An 18,039-nucleotide genomic window follows, 5' to 3' on the forward strand; every position below is an offset into this window, starting at 1 on the left:
GAATTTAAAAGGCACACAAAAGCGTTTTAAAGCCTAGAAATGACAACTTTCTACAAGTGGCATTTCTAAGTTATTATTGAAAAAAACACCTTTACCATAGAAAGGGGTTTGTCAGGTTGAATCCAATGATAGCAAACATTATGAGTCTGCATAACGGCACGCCACTATTGCAGCTAGGAGTAATTGTAAACTTCTCCTATGTTAACCTATGGACAAAGCAGCTTTCATAGGCAGTGAAAACACACAAGGATGTTCTTCACTCCCTGGGCGACATGTCCTTGCACGCCCACAAGCCTGCATTGGCAGGCGGACACATGCTTAAGCACACCATAGCTGCAAGTGTGGACACACAAGCCTGCTACAACAAGCTGGGCAAAGGTTTAGGAACATCATAGGTGCAAGTACTCACACACAGGCCTGTCATGACAGGCTGGACACAGGTTTAAGAAAACCATATGTGCAAGTGTGCACACCCAGGCTTTCTATGACAGATTGGACTCATGTTTGAGAACACCATAGGTACAAGTGTGCACACACAGGGCTACTATGACAGGCTTTAGTCATGTTTAAGAACACCATAGGTGCAAGTGTGCACAGACAGGCCTGCTATGACAGGCTCAACGCATGTTTGGAACACCAGTGGGCACACGTGTTCACACTGGGCCGCGCCACTTCCTAACATACGTAGGAAATGCATGCACACTTTCACACTGTTCTTACAGTGGGTAAGTGCCCAGGATCCTAAGGCCACTCGATAGAGAATCAGCAAAACCCTATGGAAAGAGCCAATCCCCTAGTTAAGTAAAACCCACATGGAGGTTCTTCACTATCAGGGCATGAGACACACATATGTACCTGCCCAGCCTTCCATCTACCACCTGACCCACCCTTCAGGGGGTGCTCTAGGGGTAGCTGAGGGCTGACACAGTTGGCTACGGAGTTAGAAGTGCCAACATGAGTAGCAGTGCAACTGTGCCACCACAGACCTGCATTGTCAGGCCAGATACATGCTTGACAGGCTATTCTGGTGAGTGGAACACTCAGTGCAACATCCCACTAATAGACGGGGCTGTACCCCCACGGGTATGTGGTGTACAGTTTTATAGGGCACTCTTGGTTACTACACCTCAGTCAATCATGTAAGTGCCCCTTCCTGGCATTTGTAGGAAGGGCCCACGCACTGCAGTACAATGGAAAGTGTCCAGAGTCCTAAGGCCACACAAAGAGCGGGAGGAAAAAGCAAATAGTTTCAGGGACTGCTTCCTCCTAAACAAAATTAAGAATAGAATAAGATTTTTTTTAACAGTGCCATGTTTCCGTTAAGTAAAACTGGCTGCAATGAAAAAAACTTTGCTTTATTTAAAAGCAGTCACAGACATGATGGTCTGTTGGTCCTGCAGGCCATCGTCCTAATGATGTCCGCCAATTGTAGTGAGTCACAATTTGTGACCTACCGCATTAATATTTATTCTGTAGGTCAGATTGAGAGATAGTGCAATTCAAATAGTTAAGACCCAACATATTAATAAATAGTTTGGTTCTCTTAATGTTTGCTGTTCGCAAAATACTGATCACTATTTGAGACCACTAATTTGCAACCAAATATTTGTATATCTGTCCCTAAGTAATCTCTACAAGGAGATCTGTATAACAAGAAATGTACTTTATAGGCAGCAGTTCGTAAATGGAAAACGCCCAATTCTCACAGAAGATGCAACCTTAAGTTTTTAAAGCACTAGTTGATGCTGCAAGTTCACATTTATTGAATTCAGGATCTCATGTTTTCTTCATTTTACTGCTGTCTAAAAAGGAAATAAATCTCTACTGATATGTCAATGGCTATGAAAAAATACGCATTTCACAAAACATACCCAGGATAAACAATGAAAATATTTTAAGGTCCTACAGTCTCACGACAGGAATCATAATGTCAGATGTAAGTATAGTGGTATTTAGGAATGAGTAAATGAACTACCTCTTTAACAAGAAGCAAGTAGAAGTTCACTTTTTGTACTGGGTCAACACCATTTTGTAAAGTCTTTCCAGGGACAGATTTTTAGGACTTCCACAGACCTATTATATGGGGGTAATGTTTAATCTAAAAATGTTCATTAAAGCTGTATCATTAATTAAAATTATAAACCATGTTAAGAACATTGTTCTAAGAGTGATGAGTTTTCTAAAATTAGGGATTTTTAAACAAATGTGCGTGATACCTTTACCGCACAACTGGTACTTCAAAACACTAATAAAGCAAAAGAAAGATTGCAAAGTTATGGTATTGGTAGAACCCACATTCTTCCGCTTGGCCAGATGGGCCAGTTGTGATCTCTAAAGCTGTGCTTCCACATCTTAAACTAATCTTAACAGAATTCCAAAATATTAAAATAAAAGTCTCAGGTCTACTTTTAACTTTCATTTGAAGCTATATGTTTACCATTACAAATGTGTTTGACAGTTCTAAACAAATATTGAGTAAAATCTCCACAAGCTGCCTACGTTTGTGCCCTTGAACACATTTGTGAAAAGATTATATATATGTTTTTAGTAGACAATACAAATAATCTGTACTATATGGGCAGTGGTATAACAAAACCTCCTGCAGCCTCCTCGGTGCGGTACCCCTGAGTTCCAAGGGCCCCTCAGCAAAAGTGGTAGGTAGTGGGGTGGGGGAGAGGGGACCCCTTCATATAATTTACAGGGGAGTGCCCTCAAGTTTTGTTAAACCACTTTATATATGCAACTATAACCACCTACGAGTGACCACCAGTAGAATATATATTTACAAAGTTACAGGGACATTATAGTTACGTTCAGAATTTACAGGCCGAGAAAGCTATTGTGAATTTACAGAAAATATGCTCTCATTTTAGCTTCTGGTGCACCTTTCATGGACAATAATGCGAAAACAGTTTTATCTCAAACATGAGTCATGAAATCTTAGCATAGTAAAATCACCTTAGAACACACCACAATTCCTAAAATTAGTATGGTACCATGAACAAATTACTTATTGAAACTAAAATTTGTTATCACCCTTTATACATTCTCCTTTTTGTGTGTCTCAAAACCTGCCATTCACTAGAATGCATTTCAATGGGGTGTTATCATGTATATTGGTCCCAAGATGGCTGCAAGCACTTCTTGGTTGAAGTGCTGACAGTCAATCAGATCTCACCATGAGATCTGTGCTTAGGCTCCACCCACATATACAAATTTGGTTTTCTTTAAATATCTCGAAATTTACTGAACAGATTTACACCAAATAGCAAAAAGAATGCTTTCTGGACCAAGAGCTACCTTTCTGCCAAATTTGGTGCAATTCCATCCATCAGTTCAGGCTGTTGTTGTGTTGAGAATCCCTATGGAAATTAATATGTGGAAAACACATTTTCGGACTCCCCTTTTTACTGAGCCCCCGCTTGACAGATCACCCCAAACTTTACAGACAGCATCTGAAGTGAGCATCAAATTTCTGTGGAACATTTTGTGAAGATTCATCAATGGGTTCCAAACATATAGTTAAGGCACTGTGTCGGCACTGTGTCAATTTATTGTATTGCACAGAGTTTTCCCAAATGTTTTTTACAGATGACATCTTTTTTGGTAACCCAACATCTATGAATGATTACTGTATGAGAAACTGGATTCAGAACATTTGTTAACTACTATTTTCTACACCGTTATCACTTGAGAAAGTGCATTTGTATTTAGAAATCCTGATTCTGCGAACACCTATTAAGTGTTTATTTAGCTGGAACTTTTTTGGTGAATGGGTGAATCTCATGGACTTCGAATTATCCGCAAATAAGGTTCTTTATACTCTTGTAAGATAAACTGTCCTTCTCTTTAAGTGTTGAAAACAAATGCAAACCGTGCAAGGTAAGGTTCGTATTATTGATTGTGACCTACTAAGTGATGAATAGCCAATGACTACAGTATTGACAAACAAAATTTCAATTATTGATTGATCATTCTAACGAAGCCAATAGCGGGCACTCCTTTGTTGTTTGGACATTACCTTTCTATTTTGGTCCCAAATCTAGATCAACTATAAAGAGATTTTGTAGTCTTATGTTTTATTCATGTAGATTTAAATAATGCTCTTTACCTAGCCATCGGCAGAGGTTGAAATCCAATCATTAGATGGTCAAGATTAAATGTTCTACTAGTACTTAAGGAAATTACTTTGTAGATCATTAGATAAATTATAGATTCGTAAAATCTTTGCTAATTCTCATTCCATGTGCACAGATTTTTTTTAATAAACAAAAACAGTGTCCATGTCTTTGTGAAGCACAGACTCCGGTTATTTCTTCACGGGTATTATAGTTTTCTGAAAACATCTGGGCTTATCAAACTTTGAGCGATAATCAAAATAAAAAAACAAATTGATTATTTACCTTGAATGGTTCACAAGAGGTTCCAGATACAATCTCTGTAATTAGATTCACTAGGCTGGAATGAGAGCTTGAAATGTTGAAAGCGTGAAATGTTATACTCAGTCCAAACAAGCTAACATCCAGAAACAAGAGATCCACGTTGTGGCACTGTAAATCCAGGCTGGTTGGTAAATGCAAACCCTAATTTGGGCAGTGCGATTTAAGTAATATCAAATGTACACAATCAGTTGGTTACATTTAAAAAAAACAAATAATGAGAAAGGTGATGGATGTAAATAATGTGCAGGCAAAGCAATGCTCTGTAGAAGTGCAAAATGTGTGCAGGTACATTTAAACCTCTGTTCAACAGAAAAGTACACATTTAAAAATCAAAGGCGGAAACAGTGTCTGGGTAGAGCCTCATTTTCTGATCTGTGATAAGCTGAGTTCTTGGCGTTGCTCATCATTTATTTTGGCACTTCATTAAGACAAAGAGGGAAATGTGGCGAGGGCTACGCTAAATCCACCAGTATCTTCTGTTACGTTAATGTGGTCTTTGGGAGCCACCATTTGACCTCAGCTAAGGTTTTGGCACTGTGCAAGACCATTCTTTATAAGGTAGTTGTCAATGCATACTGCGCAGCTCAATATACTGAGCATCGGTACAGCGGGGAGGGGGTTTAGAAAGTCTTCTGAAAAATATACTAATACTACCTCAGGTATAAAATAGCAGATCACTCAAAAAAATCAGACCGTAGGCCACCAGCACAAGCAAGAACTGAAGTATATTTTAGAAGCATTACATAAACGCTGGTGTACTGAATCTTGTAAAGTTACTTAATAAGTGAACGAATTTGGAGCAGACTTTCATGTCTTTTACTCAGGCACTCATATATACTTTGGAAAAATAATTAAAAATCCAGGAACCACAAGTATAAATACAAAAGAAATATGTCCCAGAAGTGCATATTTAATAAACATATCACTATAATTTGGGAATGGATGGCAGAAAGAGTAGTTTACTGATTTGATTGCATGTAGACACTCAAAATGTGAAAGATGGAAGTTTGTATTAATCTCTGTCTGCAGTAATAACTCTAGTCTACATTCCACCCCATTTTTTTCTAGATTATCTGCGAGTTTACACACATTGAGCAACAATATGCAAATCAGCTGCACTCCTTACTGGATTACCGGGTCAGGTTCCCTCTGACCAGCAACGCAACCCCAGACTGGTTTTGGCTTTATTGGGCTCTATAAACGATTTGCACGACACTAGCAACATCAGTGGCTTCAGCACGCTGTCATCCTGATCTAGGAAAATCAACTTGGGAATCAGACTGAAAATGTAAAGAGTAATTGAACAACCCATTGTTGGGTAAAAGATGATAGGGCAAAAGGGAAAGATTTGTGTTGAGAAAACAGCAGATTGCACATTGGCCACACCTGTTTTAGTTATCCTCTGGGCAAACCTAAATCATCCTATGAAGTGGTTACTGTCCTCCTAGATATTACTTAGCCTTTGATACACAAAACCATTCTATTGAACTACAAAGCCTGAGATATCCCAGAATAGGAAGTACTGCACTAGACCAGAACTCAAAATATCTTAGTAAATTATTTCAAATTATCTCCTTTCCTTCATTCCTGTCTTTACCTTGCCTTCGTTACAGTCATCTGTAACACTCTTCTCTTCAATATCTTCCTCTACCATCTCCCGGACATCATTGAATCCTTGACCACCGCATTCTTCAACCATATTAGTGGCACACATATAATCCTCAAACTGTAGAATCCTTCAGACCTAGTTTACAATATCTACGTTATATAAATAAAATATATCTAGGTTCATCATTACTTGTGCTATGCAATGTTCAGCATATTCATAAAGCTAGTGATGCTTCAAGCTCTTGAATAGCTCCCAGTGGTCTTGTATAGCTCCTTTAAAGTACTCTGCATTGCCCATTGAACCACCTATGGTGACTGGCTGCTTGATGTGCAACACAAATTCTACACCGACTACCCAAGAAAATCCCTTCGGTCAAGTCTGGCACTGTTCCTATTCATACCCACATTCACAAAAATCCTGCACTAATGTGGTCTCCTTTGAAGTATTTCAGGTACATGCACCAAGCACCTTCCTACCTAGCTGGTGTTTCCAAGAGATGCAAAGGCCTGTTTGTTCCCTATTTTCTTACGCTCCCACACATAACCAAGATTTATCTTCAATACAGACTCCACGATTAATCCAAAATGCAAAGTACCTAACAAGAACACAGATGAAGATGGTAATTACTGACAATCATAAAACTACACTGTTAGAAATTGGGTTTCTGGTTGGCTGTGGTGTGCATCTAAGCCAGGCAGAACCCACCACTCTAGTCAGGGTACATAAGTTACACACCAAAGATAAGCTATGCTCACCCCCTTGGTATCTTGGCACAGAGCAGTCAGGCTTATCCCTAGAGGCAACCTGTAAAGTGGTTGAGCAACACACTCACACCAGTGACATAATGAATACACCACAAAAGAGACTCCACACTGAACTATATGAAAATATATTGTGTATATTTATAACATAGACCCAAACAACAATATTCATAATTACTGTGTGCACTATGCACACCCCAAGTCAGTATTCATTAACATGGCTGTGCGAGAATCAAACTTTCATACATCATAACTTCAGGGCATGAAATGCAGCAGGTAGGTTATAGTAGAAAACATATGAATCACCATGTATCATAAATACTGTGCATATTATGCAGTTATCAGAATGCTCATTAACCTGATCAAGAAAAGGTCAAGATGGTATAACCCACATAAGTACTCCTGAAGATATGCTGATTTACATGTATCACAATTGAACTGCATATAAAATACACATATGTAAGTTTCGAGGTATGCCCATAAAACAATTACATTTTACATGCATGAAAGCAGTGGGCACAGAAGCATCCATGCTTCTACCAGAACCTTTATGGTAAGTTCAGCACATAGTGTAGAGCACCAAAACACTGGTGCACCTACTACAGGGAATGCAGTAATTTACTGTTTCCCTAAATGGAACAAGTTCCTAACGTCAATTAGGGGTGCTTTGGGGGGCTCAGTGGAGGCCTCACCCCTTAATGCAAGAAATCAATCAAGTGCCCCCAGCACACCAGTAAAGTAGGTAGGGGGAAGCACAACTCCAGCGTCACACTGGATACCTCATTTGGTCATCGCACAAAATGCAGTCACCACCCAGAACTGAGATCCTGTGCCAGAATGCGGGAAGGCTCCGTCAGGACCTCGGGGATTCCATCCCAGCACTCAGCAGCAGGGCAGGGCTCTCAGTAGTGGGTCCAGCATCTGTAGAGGGCAGCCTTCCTTTGGCTGTTCCTACACCATGGTGCTCCAGGGGCACGGCCAGGCAAATGCTCCGCCGAAACCTGGCTCAGGAGACAGTGCACTGACCTTTGGGGATTGGTCTCCTTCACTCAGCAGGGCTGCTCCCATGTGGGGTTTACTGCCTCTCCCATCCTAGGAGGTAGCCATGCTGAGGGGGGCTCTGTCAATATGCGAGATCAATAGACTTTGGGGATGACAGGGACATGGCTTGTGGACTTGCGTACACTCTATCTCAGTGGCACGAACCAGGGGAAGTAAGCGGAGGCCAAAGAAAATGACCTCTCCTCTAGGTGAAGTTGGTACTAGCACCCCCCATGTGCTACCATCACAGCACACGTCAATGCTGAGGGGTGCAAGAAGAAATCCCTCACAACCACAAGGGCAAGGTGCAGAGCTCACAGGCTTGCAGAACGTGGAGAAAGGAGTGGCCACTAGGCGCTTATAATTACAGTATCCAAGAGCAACAACTAGCATCAGTCCCATGCTGGGATCCTGGGCGAAGACTTGGGGGTGGTTCTAACAAATGGCAATGGGCAGGCAGACCAGCACAGCAACTCCAATAGCAATCTTTCTTGGCAGACCCACAGTACCTTAGCACAACAAAATCAGGGGGCTGCTGACAGCAGGGCAACATACCGAAATGCAATCCAGTGCGTCCTTTATGCCATCCAGCAAGTAGCAGGCAGCAGAGCAACAGCAGAAGAGCAGTTCAGATGAGTGTTTTGCTCAGCTCAGCAGTCCTTCTGACAGAAACTCAGTCCCAGTTCTGAAAGTACTCTAAAAATCATGGGGTGAGAGCCCCTGTGCTTATACTCCAAAATGCATTTGTTCAGTGGGTGACTTCAAAGGAGCATTTTCAAGTGTAACACAACCCCTTTAAACACAGCCCTGGCTCCAGACATAAGTAAGGGATAAATCAGCCCATTGTCCGTGGCAGGGACACTGCCTATACAAATCTAAGTGTACCTCCCTCCCTCCCTCTCTCCCAGCCCAGGAAGACTACCAGTATGCAGATGCACCCAGCCCATCCATTGTGATGGCTGACTGGAAAGTATGCACAAAACATAGCTGTTACTTTGCCCTAGACATGGGTTGGAGCCAGGCTTCAAAGCACATAAAATTATAAACATAGAGAAGTGGCCTCTTTCTAAAAGTGGCATTTCTAAAATAGTAATTTAAGATCCAACTTCAGCAGTAAGCAGGATTTCTCACTTACACTCCAAACTTACCAAACAATGGCCACACCATTCCTTTCAGAATTTACCACTTAAACATATAAAGGGGAATTCCCAAAGCTGTCCTATGAGAGGAACAGCCCTCACAGTATTGAAAAATTAAATAGGCTGTTTGTCACGACTAGGACACGTAAGTCATAAAAGTATATGTCTGACCTTTTACATACACAGCACCCTGGCTATCTAGGGCCTACCATCAGGGTGGCTTGGGTGTAGTAAAAAGGGAGTTTAGGCCTTGGCAAGTAGTTTGAATTGCCAAGTCAATGTGGCAATACAATGTGCAGGAAGGCACTGCAGTAGTATGCCTGAGACAAGTTTGAAAGGCTACTTCTGTGGGTGGCACAATCAGCACTGCAGATCCACTAGCAGCATTTAATTTATAGGCCCTGGGCATATGGTATACCACTTTACAGAGGACTTACAGGTAAATTAAATATGCCAATCATACCACATTTTAGAGGAGAGAGCACATGCACTTTAGCACTGATTCGTAGTGATAAAGTGCCCAGAGTGCTAAAGACAACAAAAAAGGGTCTGGGAAATAGGAGGAGAAAGGCAAAATAAATTGGGGACATCACCGCAGTAAGGGCCATTTTCAAATGTACACACATTACATTCCACTGTACAACTGATATGCTTAGGTCCCACAACGGCATGACTGGTGCACTTCATTGGCAATCACACATACCATTACCTGCAATTCAGATCCCCTCCTGCATAAGAAACTTTAGTAGCACACAAGATACCCCAGCATTGTTGGCAATGTCTCAAGCACAAGAACTAAAGCCTACTGCCTTTTTTTACATTTATGATGTAACCAGGGTGACCTACAGAGTAGATTTACTATAAAAACATAACTTTTTTTTCAACTATATTCTCACCTTATGGCCATATCACCCACCATTTCTTTTTACCCCTCCACTTATACAGCGACCATAAGGCCCTTTCCAATTTAATTTTTCACTTACTCCATCATTCTTTTTGGGGTTCTCCCACCATACACTTCTTACGCCCCTCATGTCCTATTGTGAAATAAGGTTCCTTGATTAAATCTAAAACTCCCCTGAGACAGAGCAAGACCTTTGCCCGCCTATTGAGGGATGCATGTCAGAACAATGTCTACAGAAATATCATCTTACATAAATGTCATGTCCTAAGTATAGTTTACAAAAATATTGCTTAATTTGGGTACATTTTGTGAAATTAACTTCAATGAGTTTTAATTTTTTTATATAATATTTAGGGAACATTATTTATGCTGGATAATACACTGACAATGAAATTCTGATGCCATATCCAGCTGAGAGCAATGCGGTCTGAATGGCCTAATGTAGCTGCCCCTACATTTCACTTAGACTACTTAGAGGAATACCCTGATGTGACTAATATAAATGCACAGTTATTGGTAACGGTGCGTTGGAGGGCACAAAGGGCCTGATTTAGATGGTGGCGGTTGCACTGGCAAGCAGCATCTGTGTGGACCAGAAAATACCGTCACAGCAACGGGTTTCCGCCTGCGTATTTAGATGTTACAGTTCTGCTGGTGATTCGCTGACAGTGGGAGACTGCGGCAGGACTTTATGGACTTTGTACATTGGCAGGGGCTAGAAAAGAGAGGTAAGTGATTCACACACACACTTAGCCATAGGTATACCCCCGCACTGCACAATACAAACACAACACATGCACACAATTATCCATTGCCAATCCGGCACAACATAACCTGTACATGCCGAAAACACACATTGACATACATCCATGACACAACATACACACACCATTGACACTGCACCCACACATGTCACAAGCACAACAACCAACACAACTACACACTCAGCTACACAAACATACTCACCTACACCATCTCTCCCCACCTCAACCAGCCAGTCATATTTATGACCACATGCATGTACTGACTCATACACACAACTTGCATCATAACATGGCAAGTACAGGTCCCCTGATAAAGTGCACACATGGACACAGTTGGCAGGAGTGACTGTACCATCATTGTGGTGCCAGCATTCATTTGCCAGTGTATACTGGCACGCCAATGACAGTTGTGTATGTATGCAACATATGTTGTGTACCAGGGTGCACCCATCCATGTCTGTCCCACTCGTGTCTCCAACATATGCATGTCACAGTGAGTAAAAAATATTACTGTGACATGTATATTTCTCTAGTGGGCATCACCTCCCTTGCAGTGCCCACCCAACATGCACTGGCAATGCAGCGTACCTACCTTGTAGTCCCTCACAGGGGAGGCTGTGTTTCTCCATGGGTCTGTGGCCACAAAAATGGCAGGTCTTGTCCAGTTGTGTCCAGTCAAAGACAGGGGGAGTGGAAAAAAAGGTGCGTTTTCACCCCCATCAACCACCAACTATGGAGCAGAGGCCAGACTGCTAATTTTTCCTTGGCAGTAAGGCATATCTAAATCTGCACAGTGTGAAGGGTGGCTCGGTCCCGTCAACATCCCCCTTTCACTTTTCTGCCATCAACGCGGATTGTGATTCTTGGCACAGAGGGCAGTTCGAATTAGGTCTTTCGTTAATGAGACTGCCAACATCTAAATACTGCAGGTGGACCGTCGCAATGGCGGGTGGGTTTACAGTCAAAAGATCGATGACAGGACCGCTACTGCCAACATATAAATCAGGCCCAAAATGTATAGGAATTCCACAGCTTCATTTAAATGTTCTAATTAAATCAATACAGATTAAAGTTAGAACAAAATAAAACTTATGTACACTCTACTAGCAAGAAATAGTAGGCAGGGTAAGAACAAGTGAAGTATTTTATACTCACATGCCAAAGTGTATGCCAAGTATGTAATGGCTTGACTAGATCATCCCCGTGATACTCACGTACTATGCCCTACACTCCAACAAAGGACATACATAAAAGATGGACTCTTCCATTCTAAGAACGGTATCAACATGTATGACCTTTTATTTAACTTACACTTGTCTGCTTTACTCACACCTCTATGCACAGCAAATAGTTTGCAGCGAGATGGGTGGAGCACTAACTGCCCTCACTCAAAACATGTAACACTACCCTCATTGTTCATGCTATAAACATACACTCTCCTAATCATGCCTAACAGACATAGTTGACACTAACCTAACAGGTTCCACACTGCACGTTAGGATAGGTTCCAGCACGTTAGTCCACACCTTAGCCAACAATGTGCTATATATCCTATAGTACAGTGGAATTAAATATCTATTTACTATTTTGCCTCTATCTGGCTGCTGGTGTTTGTTCTCTACACCTTTGAGTGTCCAGATAATTGCATATATTTTGAGTAGTCCAGTTTTCACTCAATAGGTCCATCTGGAAGATTCTAGAATCACTGACTTTCTTTTGAGATAAACCATTCTCCTTTTAGTATGTAGGGATGAAAGGCTTTAAGGAAAGTAGTTGTTAAATTAAAACAGTACTTTTTTCTTGCAAAGTTTAGGTTCTTCCACTTGTAGCAAAGCCAAGAGAGTATCAGGAAGAGACTGTGATGCCATCAAGATTTTTTTTTTTTACTTTTACCATTAGGGGATATACTTTAATGAATGAAACTGAAGACCAAAGAACTTAAAGGCACCAGGACATTTCTTAAATGGAAATATTCTAATGTACAATCAGGACTCAGGCGGCATATGCCTTGAAAGGAACCGAAACTACAACAATGCACCTCAAAGAGGAGTGTAATTCCATTATTTCCACCCGTGAACGAATTCCATCAGCATGCATGCTTTCCTCTACTGCAGAGGAAATCCATAAATTACAAGTGACACTTATCTAAACTGTATGACTGTCTGACAGTGCACAAATTATACTTTTAAATAATTTAACAGCACCGTTGTAAGTTTAGTCATGCATATTATGCACGGGGAAGTATTTAGAGATAAAAACACTTCAGCAGGCTTTGGCTGAAAATTAAGGTCACACCAAAACCAGGGCACAAGGAGCCTTATGCACAGATGAATAGGATGACATTGAGTGTTCGACTGTAGTTTCATGGCAAGGCACGGAAGTTAACGCTGTGCACCCTACTCTTTTATTGCTGCTGCCTGCAGCAAACAGCTATGTAAATTATTGAATTAAGTAATATAGTATGCCATAAAGGTTGAAACTCAATAAACGCTGAGCTCCCTAGCAACGTTTCTGAGTGGTGCATCAAGAGTGCCCTGGGCACTAAGACATACAAAGAAAAATGGCACTCCCTCTCCTCCTGTTTGGGTACTAAAAGGCAGCATTAGCTGAGGTGCAGTGGGCCCCTCAAACGTTTCCATCCCGGTGACAATGCTCGTAATGCATTATGATGGTTATTCTGACTCTCATTCTTTTTGCCTCATGGATGCAGCTGAGTACACAACGATTTTGTGGCACTTGGGTGAAGATTTTTAAACACTTTACACTGGTGTAAAGTCACAGAAAGCGACACAAACTTGCACAAAGTGTAGATAAGGTATTTACTTCCCAGCACAAAACTAGAGCTGAAAAATAGTTCTAAGAGGAATGCAAGTAGTGCTTTGTGGTACTTTGCCTTACTTTGCATCAAGGGGGCATTTATGGATGGTACGTGGATGTTTCCTTGCTTCCACCTAAGTTTTTTGACGCAAAGCCCTCTCTACTAACAATAGTAGACAGGGCTTTGGGACAAAAAATACTGATTCACTCGGGCAGGATTTGACAAGGAGGTATGTGCTTATTTCTTCTAACCTTTCACAAATTGCATGTGTGAAAGATACAAGCCCCATGGTGTGTAGAGGAAAAGGTTGATATATAAAGGTGCATTAGACCTCTTGGTGATGAAGAAACATCTGAAGCTGCAGAAAGATGTTGCTGATTCACTGAAAATTGATTTGGAGCTGCTAGGTATGTCTGCAGATAAAAGTGTGGTAACAAGAAAGGGCAATGTCAACAGCCGCTCAAACCAAGGTGGATGAAGAGCCCACACGTGGTCAGGAATGCTTCTCAGATAACAATTTACAAGCTTCTTAAAATGGGCAAATGTCTCATGGGGATGCCTCTTGCAGCTGAGTCTAGAAATATCTGTAGAGAAAAATGGCACTCAGCGGAAGCACCAGAATGACTGATTTGACAGTGGTTAAAGAAAAAGAGACCATCTTAGACTTAATTTAATACAGATTTACATAGAGAGCCACCTAGGGTTCCTATAGAACCAGAAATTGTGTATCTCGATAGTGGAGATGCAGTCCTTGGAACTATTTCAATGTGCTATTGAACACAAATCTTCCTTTGAACTTCTAGATGATCAGGAATTATGGTAACAGCCTGACTCTGAGCTTTGAATCCCAAAGCCATGTCCTTTGAAATGTACATCAGAACTGAAATAGTTTTTTATATTCGATGGTGACAGGGAGAGTCCAACCAAGGCCACCAAATTGCCATTCCTTTCCAGGAAGGAAGAAACCTGCAGTGGATGTGACTGTCCAGTCCACAAATGGCTACTTGTGGGAGACCCAGAGAACCAGGGACCATGGAATTTACTTACAGAACATGGAAAGGCTTCCGGGCCTGCTGGTGCTACTGATGTAGCTACTTTGTGAGAGAACAGTATATTACAGCAAGGAGAGAGGATGAGTCGCTTACTTTTATAAAAGTCCTGCTCCTCCCGCAAAGGGTACTATTTGAGAGTAAGCCCACTGAGAAGGAAGAAATATGTTGGCAGAAGAGACTCCTGGAGCCCATTATTCAGGGCGTCTATGGATAACTGGAAGGTCTAGGGAACATGATTAGAGCCACCAGGTTCTTGAAGGTAAGATTTGAAGATTTGAAGGCAATATCTGAAAATTCCTTTAAAGAGCACAGTGTTAGTAATTGCTCATCTTTCTGCTCTCTCTGCTTTTGTTTCATCAATATTCAATTTCTCCTACTCTCCCTTGTTTTTTTTGTCTCTATTAATATGTACCTTTACTATCCCTTTTATAAATCCAACTTCCAGCCCTCCACACTTCTTTTTCCCGTTCCCATTTTGAGAAACTACCTGAACATGTACATGCAAGAGACTAGCATTTGACACCCATATGCAGACAGCAATCTACACTGATGCTGTAATTTTTGCACTGGTGACTCTAGAATTTGAGTGTAGGTAATAGATGGGGCAAGATTTCGTTCCACGCACTGACATGATCATTAATAGTAGGATCATTACTCCACCTTTGTCAGTAATACTCTATCCTTTCCTCTGATACAGGAGAAGAGACCAGTGCATCACACCTATACCCTGACCCACGGTCCTCTGTCCTTTTGACCAGGCAACACACACAGCCAGCAAGCACACGGGCATACTAGCTGTCCAAACAAATGTCACTACCCTACACACCACATGTAAGTACCACTGTAGATACACTCTCTTATACCCTCTACATAATTCAGACATCATGAGAAGAGCGAAGTTTACTCTTTATTTAAAGAGCTGGTAGAGTTCAAGTTGCTGCAGGGATAAAAGTAGTGATTTCCACAGATCCACTGTTTTCACTCGAAAAGCCCAAACTCACTCTTAGGCTTTTCAAAGCTTTCAAACACACAAAACACATTACTCAGTTGACTCTTAAAATCCTGGTGGTAAAGTATACAGTATAAATTGCTAGAGATACAGGTAATTTAACCTTACAGGTAAGTATAATGACACACTCACCAATGCACACACAATCAATGCAGGTAAAGTGGCATTTCAGATTGCTATTAAGAAATATAAGCATCTATTTTTATACAAACGGGCCCTAATTAACGCGTCACAAAGCATTCATGCCACTTTGAGAGAGTCATCCCAACACCAAATCACTGCTCTACTCCCCTTGAAATGTAGTTTTTTTTGTTATGGCAAGCTACAACCACAGTGTGGGTCTGATAGTATTTACTTTGCAAAGACCTTTGCCTCAAGTCAAGATGAAGAGCACTGTGTCGCTGAAGGTCTACCAATGTTTGACAAAAGCATATCTTACACTCTGATTGGCAAGTAGTTCAAAAAATGTCCCTGTTGCGCAGGCACGAAATAGGATAAAAGGCATAACAGCTTTGCAGACATACTAGTGTGACTTGTGAAAGTCTATAATTGTACTGACTACACCAAGGTGGTGGTAGAAGCAGACGAATTGTCAAATCATTGGATCAAATCACTCAAGAAGAAAATGTAAAATGGGGGTGCCCATGAAGTGGCCAATGGCAGGCAACATAAAAGAGGGAAGAAAACACTCACGAAGCCAACCCCAGAGGCTTTTTGATAATTCACAGTGGGGAAGAACAACATTTAGTCCAATTTTCCCAGGACCTTAACCTCCTGTTATTTCAAGCGCTGTAAAGTAGTAAATACGAGGGACAAATCATGCCAGTGTGTCTTTTACCAGAAATCTGACACCTGGGGACAGTGTTTTCATTTCGAAAAAAGTTAAACATTCAGAGTGGGTTCATTATCCAGGTTCACACATATTGGTTTGGATCCTGATGATCACTTCTGCACAGTACCCCATAATAAAGAGGCACCTCATATGTGTAAAATTCAGTACAGCCTCGTTCTGGTGAGATGTACATATTTTATTATCGTGGACCGAGAACCTGTGATTACGTTATAGGATCATCACCCACTGCATATTTGCAATTAAGAAGAGACGTAGAACATATGTTTCATATACACATTTAACAGTTACTGTTTAGTAATGCAATTTGTATATCTCAAATTGGCAAAGAAATGCGCATGAGGTTACTCTGTAATTTGCTAATGTGCGTTAATAGCAACATTTTGTTAAGCACTAAAAGGTCACCCTAAAACTAATTCGGTGGCTCCAAGTAGAAGCGAAAGGGGACACAAAGTAATTGGATTCAAAGACAGCAGAACCGGAACCAGAACGCTCTCTGAGTCCAGGAAATAGTGAAACAACTGTGAACATAAGGCACTGCGGTAGGACACGAGGCAGACTGAAAACACATAGTGACACTTCATTTGCCATGGTTTTTCATATGCTTGAGTCTCCACATTTTATGCAAAAAAAAAAATTCCTCATCTCTTTAGCTACTCACTCCTACTGCTCCTAATTAAAACCAGTTTTATATATCGTCACATTTCCCAGAAAGATCAGAGATTATTTATTTTTAATCTGCACCTCACAAGACAGACCCATCTTCACACAAGGAGATTCCCACCTCAGCCCCCATGATCGAAAGTGGTTAATGGAGTGTATGAAAATGGTATTGTGTGTGCGATTGCCATTCAATGATACCCATTCTGTAATTTCAACCGTTGCCCTTCAGGATGTCCTTTTTTAAGGTAGGTGCATGGAGAGCACACCTGATATCAGTTTTGGCTGCCTCCCAAGTGCACCAGATCACTGTATGGTTTGCAGATATATAACCCAAACAGGTCTCAATTATTGATATTGCCACTTCTAACTAATTTTCTAATTCTATCTACACATCCTTGTGTTTCCATCGTTCACTCAGTTTCCTGCCGAACGCTCAGGTCATGCTTGGTGCTTACCCAGAACTATATAAGTCCGTAATAGAAAGCAGTAACATAAAGAAATGCATTTATCGTTACTGGTCATGAAATACTCAGTAGACAATCATGGCTGCATTATGATGAGCCTTCTTTGGCAGGATTCACGTTGGTCAATTACATGTGAGACTTTCTTCTGAATGTGAGAGAGTAAATCTGCTATGTATTGCTGGACACTGATTTGATCTTAAGTTGTAGTGCTATATAACCACAACACATTTAGTTCCTCTTTAACAATGAAATGTAGATGTTGTCGTACATATTCATACATGCTGAGTGAAATTCGCCATTTTACTGTCGTTTCACGTTACCTACATTAACAACTGAATAATTATGTACCTATTGATTGAAGTAAAAAATCATTATGCCATTAAACAGGTATTTTTGTCAGTGGATTGCTCTCTTCTACTGACATTAATCTAGAAGTTGTGCTCTACTTTTCTAAAACAATAATAATTAATAATTTTGCTTAGACTTTGTTCTAAGTTAAAGGTCCGTGTAATTTCTGGCTGGG

General features: G+C 41.0%; 1 protein-coding gene across 3 annotated transcripts in view; it reads right to left on the reverse strand.

The window, feature by feature from the left end:
- The window catches only part of KCND3 (potassium voltage-gated channel subfamily D member 3), a 933,785-nt gene that overhangs the window by 911,449 nt on the left and 4,297 nt on the right, over nucleotides 1-18,039 (reverse strand). The window lies entirely within an intron of this gene.

The sequence above is a fragment of the Pleurodeles waltl genome, chromosome 6, assembly GCF_031143425.1.
Source record: "Pleurodeles waltl isolate 20211129_DDA chromosome 6, aPleWal1.hap1.20221129, whole genome shotgun sequence".
NCBI classification, from domain to species: Eukaryota; Metazoa; Chordata; class Amphibia; order Caudata; family Salamandridae; genus Pleurodeles; species Pleurodeles waltl.